The following is a 7,753-nucleotide window of genomic DNA, read 5'->3' on the forward strand; positions in this document are numbered from 1 at the left end:
AATATGCTTAATAATTAACACATAATACAGGCAACTAAAACCCGATCATGTAGTAACTAGCAAGTAAATTGACCAGTTCGATTCACAGGGAGAAGTTTGTTTAAATAATTTTACCACAATTAATTATTCTAAAAAGGGGGGTTTATATTTAAAGTTGTGTTTTTGTTTAACGAAACAGTAAATAAAAATAATAATTAACAAGAATGAGAATGCGGTGTTTACTTCTATGCTTGATAGATGACAGGGATTGTTCTTTTATAATTAAAACCGTTATGCGATAGTTACAATAGAGTAGTTTATATCAATTTCACAATATCTATAAACTTAAGAACTATGTTTAATCAACGGGATTCTTTCTTGGTTAAATTCACATAAAACCTAGTTTACTAAGATCACTCTAAGTAAACTACATGATTGTAAAACCTAAATATCATCCAATTACCATCCTATATTCACATATAGGTGTCTAGATCACTAGGTGTTGAAGTACAAATTATAGCCTTTGATAAATTCACATAAATCAAGTCATAACTGGTATAATTGAACTAGAATATAAAGATAATTACAATAATGGATTTCTTGAAAGAACATGGTGATTTAGATTGATTTAACTAACTAGACCCAACCCGGTTAAACTCACGTAAAACCTAAATTACAACAATCACTTGAGGTAATTTCATAACTATATTGCTTTGGAACTTATTCAATTACCGAATTAAACACATAACAAAATCACTTAAGCTATGTATCTAATCGTCTAGATTACTAGGTGTATTGAAGTATAGATTGTTTTTCTAATTAACTCACATTAATAGATTAACAATCTATATAATTGAAGTAATGAACTAAGCAAGCATAACAATGGTTCTGATGGTTGAACTAGATTAATAAATCAATCAAAGCATACTTGTAACTATTATAACATCAAAATATCGAACAATCCCAAGCCATAAATCTTACATTGAAGTAAACACACAAGGTTTTTAGCTAGACATGATTAAAACAAGAACAATAACACAATACATACAATTGAAATTCATAATTTGAATGAAAACAAGAGTACCAATTGAAATGGTTGATCTAAATTCAATCTTGGTGTTGAAATAATGAAGATTCCTTCAAAACAAGCTCTTGAACCCTTCCTTCAGCCTTTTATTACGTATATATCTTACTGGTCTCAGTTCTCACCTGATTATGAATGTTAACCATCATTAAATAGGCTTAAAAGTTAGGTAAAATAGTGATTCGGGGGCTGATGCGCCGCATCTAAAAGGGATGCGCCGCATCTCTTTAAGTTCTATGGATTCCAGCTCGTTTAGCACTCAAAACCGTCGGCAGGCAATGGATGCACCGCATCACCCCTCAGATGCGCCTCATCTCTTTACTAAAATGAGAAAATGTCTGAATGAAAGTTGTAGTGCTCTGAGTTACGGACGTCTGGGCTCCGGATTCACCCTTTTTCGAGTTCGTATGACCGAGTTATGGCCAAAACCGTGCAGGTGCGCAGAATCTTCTAAAATCAGCACTCTTTTCCATAAATCTTCGCTTCAACACTCGCAACGGATTATACACACATTTTAACTTATTACAATACACAAGTACAACAATTACATACAAAATGATACAAAATCGAATCGAAATAACGACAACAAATATGTATGATTTTGGCGTTATCAAAATCCCCACACTTAAACCTTGCTTGTCCTCAAGCAAGACTTACAAGAAATCGAAATTTACTATAGTGAACACACACATTTAATTGAGAACACAAAAATGGGAAGACCATCTATAATAAATATTACAAAAGATTCAATGTCAAGAAGACCATCTATAATAAATCTACTAATACTAATATACTAATCAAATTCAGACTTGAAAATTGAGATTACATGAATCTAATGGTGTAGAGTTCTGACTATGTAATTATTAGTACATGTCAATATGTCATGTATGCGTCACCTACCTCTACTTTTGCATCAATATCATCATACATACATGTAGATAAACAAGAATGTAAAATCTAGAGCAACATCTAAATAAGTTATACTTTATTGTAAATCTCATACCTTTACTTCTACATAGAAAAAAAAAATTAAACTGCAACAACAAAAAAAAAAAAAAAAAAAAAAAAAAATTCATTGGAGTATTATTTAGTACCTTGTACCAAAAGCATCAGGCACATTACCTCTTCCGTAATACCTAAGTAATGCCATTTTCTTCGCTCTGTTTTTTTTATGTTTCTTCTTCACATGTGGCGCAGTAAGATTCATTCATCTACGCCGCTTCACAATGTCACGTGATTTTTTTTATATATCTAAACCTAGAATAACATATTCAATGAACAATACATGAGTGTTGTACGCCCCTTTGTCTATTTTGCATGTCAAAAGATGATGATGAGATAGTTGAGTCAGTAATTTATAGATGGACTCATCGTACGTGTTTCAATTGAAGTTTAGAGATTGTTATCGAGCATCTTCAATTCGTCGGTGAGCGTTGGTATGAACAACTTTTGTCTAAATTTCAGGGAAATTGTGAACATGTACTGATTGATATAGACAAAAAAGAGTCATTACCATACAGTTAGTTCATATCGTCCAAAATCGCTATCATAAAAGCTTAAAACCATACTAACCAAACATGTGTTTCAATGTATAATAGAGTTTCTGGAGGGTTAATTGATATTCTGAAGAACTATTAGCTATATTTTTATCACAATACTAAAGACCACTAACATAACTGTCAAGACCATATACAAAAAGCTACAAACGACAAACAAAGATTGAAGCATATAGTCCATCCACCCTTACAACAGAATAGTATTTTAGGTGCTTATGAATCCATATCATACACGCCACTACAGTGAATACGGTGAAATTGTTTTGAATGATAACAAATATAGATGGTTGCTTTATAGATAGTCATGAAAACTAAGTTTGGAAAAAGTCAAACTACTTGATGACCAGATTCTTTCCAGGTCAGTTGAGTTGCATCGCTCATCCCAGCATCCTGATCCAACCTGTTCAACAAAACTCAAAATGAGCACGCAAAACACGATGATTGGGTCGAAAAGTCAAAATGGGTCTCCTTCATGATTGTGGCAAGCGAATCCCAAATTCCACAGGACACTATTGACTGTAAGAAATTAAGATTCATATTGGAGGGCTCACGACCCATTTGACCCGTGTCGTTTTGGAAGCTAAATTTTTTTATTCCTTTTGAGATAAGCATAACCCAAATGGATTTGAATAGCCACCCATAGTTGAAATGACTTATATGGAACTTATTGAGGCAACCAACAATAAGAGGATGAAACACGACAAGGTAATAACTTGGTACTTCCAAAATTTAAGATTCATTTTAATGGGCTGACCACACGTTTCGTTTTGGTAGCTAACTTTTTTGATTAATTTGACCCACATGAGATAACCATAACCCAAATGGATTTGAATAGCCACCCTTAGTTGAAATGACTCATATGATACTTACTGAGGCAACTAGCGATAAGGATGAAACACAACAAGGTAATAATTTAGTGCTTCCAAAATTTTCATTTTCATTTCAAGAATCTCTTTTATTTCCAATCGGTACTTTTCATCCAAATCTGCAAACAAAGGTCAAATATTTATTACTCTTATCCAATATAAAATGCAATATAACATAAAGTTCGAATTTTTAAAATAATCGTTACATTTTTTCTTAATGTAGCATACAAGTAGTCTTGCTTGCACAATGCTTTCTTCTGATTTAGCAGCTAAGTACAAGCACGATGGAGCCAGTAAACGTGGGTCATATTCGGTCATACTTTTCCTGAAGGCACAAAAAATTTTATATATTCAGATCATTTACAAATTCGCCTGCCCCGCCCATTTCACCACCTAAAAAGGTATGCAAGATAACAGAAATACCTAGTATAAACACATCTAATATATGTTACCACAGTAGCCATAACCCTGAAATAGTAACATCATGAGAAATTGACAGCCCATTAAACCAAACATGGCAGATATGATAACCGAGTGAGTTTGAAGATCTAGAAAACAAACACCTTTGTTATGATGATTAGAGGGACCACGTACAGCGGAGCTTTAGTGGGGATGTAGCCAATAAATTAGATTGAATGTATATAATGAGTTGTTGCATTTTTCATATGTAGAACTAAACTAAATAGACAATTGTAAAATAAGATTGAATATGTATACATGTTCAAAAAAAAAAAAAAAAAAAAGAAAAATAAAAAGCATATTGAAATGTATGGTATTTTTAAAAAAAATAGCCAGTTCATAAATAGAGAATGAATTTATCATTAATTTCTATTTATAATTTAATAAAAACAACAAGATATATATATATATACCAGTATATAAATAGGACAGATGAAGAGTTGTAACAATACTTTATTTGTGTTGGGATCGAATGCTTACATATCATGCAACTCGACTTCTTACAATAAACATTATATGATATCACTATGTCTTTAACGCAACACAATTTAACTGAGAAGCTTCTCTAAGTCAAAATGGAAGGTACAACTCCACAATAAACTGTTCAAAATACAAAACAAGGATATGTATCCAACTTAACACAATCTATTTCAAGCAGCCCAACTCCTGCATAAGCTTCTTCCTGCATAAAATTAGAAAAGGAAACTTAGCAGTTTAACAATTTGTTGAAATAAGAAACACATGAAATCGTACCTTTCGGAAAATAACTTTATTATCTTCCAATAAATATGTATCTTCTCTTGGTTTGCCGTGTGCGGATTAAATATATTCCAGCATCAGCAATTTCATTAAACCATTTTGGTCTTCCGGTTGATAACATGCAATATCCCATGAGCAGCCCAACAAAGGTTCCACATCCATATCCCATCATAACAACTCTCCATGTGAAACCATTGTCTTCTTCGTCATCTTCTTCAAGTTGTGGCTCGTGTGGATGCTCGCTGCAATTGGGCAATGGAAATCCACAGAGTTTTGGATTACCTTGAAATGAGCTCATGTCAAAAGTGCCAAATTGTTTTCCTTCCGGAATACGCCCCACAAGGTTGTTTTCAGAGAGATTTAAATATTCAAGGTTTGTGATACCGGCAAGGCTTTTAGGGATCTCTCCTGTGAGTCGGTTACAAGATAAGTCTAAAGATTCAATCTCTGAAAGATTCCCTAGAGCATACGGAATTTCACCTTTAAGTTTGTTGTGGGATAAGTTGAGCACTTTTAAAGAAATAAGATTACCAATGACAATTGGAATATCTCCTTCAAATTTGTTACTGGATAAATCAATAATCATATAGTTAACCAAAATTTTTACAAATTGGAGGTCCTGACCTTTTACTGTCATAACGACGGGATAATAGTATCCAGAGGCAGTGGCCAAATATTCTGGCATTGTACTACCTCTTACAACATGCTTCATGGCATTAAAATTTTGAAAGTATTTTGTCGGAAGGTGTCCCACAAACCTATTATGAGATAAGTCAAGAACTACCAGACTTTGGAATGAAACTTCAACAACAGAAGAGGTTGTAATGGGTCCATAAAACATGTTTGATCTTAGGTTAAGAACCTGCAGGTTCGAAAGACCTCCCAACCAATCTGGGAATGTACCATTTAAGTTGTTGTTTTACAAATCAAGAACTTCCAAATCATGACAATTGGATAAAGAATCTGGCAACTCCCCTTGTAAAATATTTCCCTTCAAAATAAGCCATTGTAAGGTTCCAGGATATCCAATCGTGTTTGGAATCGTACCATGGAAATCGTTATTCCCCAAATTCATAATTGCAAGATTTGAGCAATTTACAAAGCATTGTGGAATCACTCCGCCTAAGCTATTATTAGATAAATCTAGTGAGTATAATCTTCCCAGGTTGCAAATTGATGGAGGAAGTAATCCTTCAAGCTGGTTGGAGTACATATATAAACGTTCCAAGTCGGTTATATTTTCTAAACATTGTGGAATCACTCCCCTAAAGCTATTCCTCATGTTATATATAGTGCGCATAAATTCCTCATGTTGCAAATTGACGGAGGGAATTGTCCATGGATGTCATTGCTAGATAGATCTAATACTTCAAGATTTCTCAGGTATCGTAAGGACACCACTGGAAACTCATTTAATTTGCAAGAGGACAATCCTAAGTACCACATGTTAGGGTTGGCATGATGAGTAGTAGCGTTATTGGTCGTAATTGATAAACCACTGGACGAGAGATCAAGAAATTCAAGGTTTGTGAGACTTGATAACAAAGTATCCAACTTCCAGTGACTAGTAAAATTATTATTTGCAATATCTAACTCACTAAGGTTTGTGAGTTGCAGAATGAGTGATTGATTAAATTGACCACCTAATTGATTGTTATCGAGGTATAATGTCTTAATAAATGAGGGAAGACCAGACTAATTAAAGGGTACACCTCCATTGAACATGTTATTAGATAGAGAGAGAGTTTCTAAAGAGGCAAGATTAAACAACCAAAATGGCAATTTCCCGTTAAGTTTGTTATATGATAAATCTACATCAGTGAGGTGTGTTAGGTTAAATGGAGACTTGGGAAGGGACCCCATCAAATTAACATTAGAAAGCCTGAGTTCTCTCAAAAGAGTTGAATTGTTAACCAATCTAATGAAAACATGATTAAAGATCAAGCGAAACCAATTTCGGAAGAAGAAATATTCCTGAAGGGATTTCATCGACATTGTTTCCTGACAAGTCTAGTATTTCCAAAGATGGAAGATTAAAGATGTAACCTGTTAATTTCCCTTGCAATCCTGTCGACCTAAGATTTAGTAATTCCAACGAAGAACAAGATATATTAATATAACTAGGTAAAGCTGAAGAGATATCAACATCTTGAAGTGAAAGTTTTCTCAAAAAAGTAAAATTTTGAAGCACTTGTATGAAAACATGAGGTTCAAGATTTATAAAATTCCGAGAGAGATCGAGAGACACCAAATTTTGAAGAAGGGTGATGCCCGGTGGGACATCTCCAGAAAACATGCACGCTGACAAGTTGAGATGTGTGAGACTTTTTGAAAATCTTCCAGTTTCACGTGGAATTTTGGAATTACTAAAATCATTAAAAGCCAGATTGAGTTTCTTGAGGTGAGGAAGGTTGAAAAGGGAGGTGTTAGGATGGAGGCTACCTTGTAACATACCACAACTAAGATCGATACCGATAACGTCACCGGTTGAGTGATCGCACGTGACTCCATTCCAATCACAACAATCAGTATTTGTTTTCCAGTTCATCATAATTGGATAGTAACCTGCAGAACCAAGCCAATCCTTACATGAGGTATAATATCCAGGAATATCAATTGATTGATTGATGGAAAAGAGTCTTTGTTTAAATAGATGCAGAGCCCGGGACTGCTGAACAGAGCATTTATATTTATTATGAGTAGTAGTTAAGCTGGTGTTGGAATAAGAAGAAACGGATGAGCAACCAAAATATAAGAAAACCAAAACAAAGTAAACCAATTTTAAATTAATCATTTTTTTTTCTTTCTTTAAATAACAAGACTGTTTTTGTAGTTGATATATTTAAACTAACACTTCTGTATTATATATACTCATCATATCATAGTAGTATATATTTTGCATTGTAGTTGCTTGAAAAAAGGAGCCTACTAAGACTATTTTTTTGTGATCTACCTTTGTTTCTAAACGTATCATTTGGTTTGTAAATGTCAAGTTTATTTTTCTTGTCTGATTGTATTATTTTGTGGTCCAGCTTTGTTTCTAAGCGTAT

At 33.6% G+C, this 7,753-nt stretch overlaps 2 pseudogenes; both read right to left on the reverse strand.

Annotated features, from left to right (window-relative positions):
• The window catches only part of LOC139874549 (cyclin-C1-2-like), a 79,231-nt pseudogene extending 74,599 nt beyond the window's left edge, over positions 1-4,632 (reverse strand).
• On the reverse strand, positions 4,412-7,497 carry LOC139874550 (receptor-like protein Cf-9 homolog; annotated as a pseudogene).
• Between the last annotated feature and the right edge of the window lie 256 nt (positions 7,498-7,753).

Source organism: Rutidosis leptorrhynchoides, chromosome 11, assembly GCF_046630445.1.
Source record: "Rutidosis leptorrhynchoides isolate AG116_Rl617_1_P2 chromosome 11, CSIRO_AGI_Rlap_v1, whole genome shotgun sequence".
NCBI lineage: Eukaryota > Viridiplantae > Streptophyta > Magnoliopsida > Asterales > Asteraceae > Rutidosis > Rutidosis leptorrhynchoides.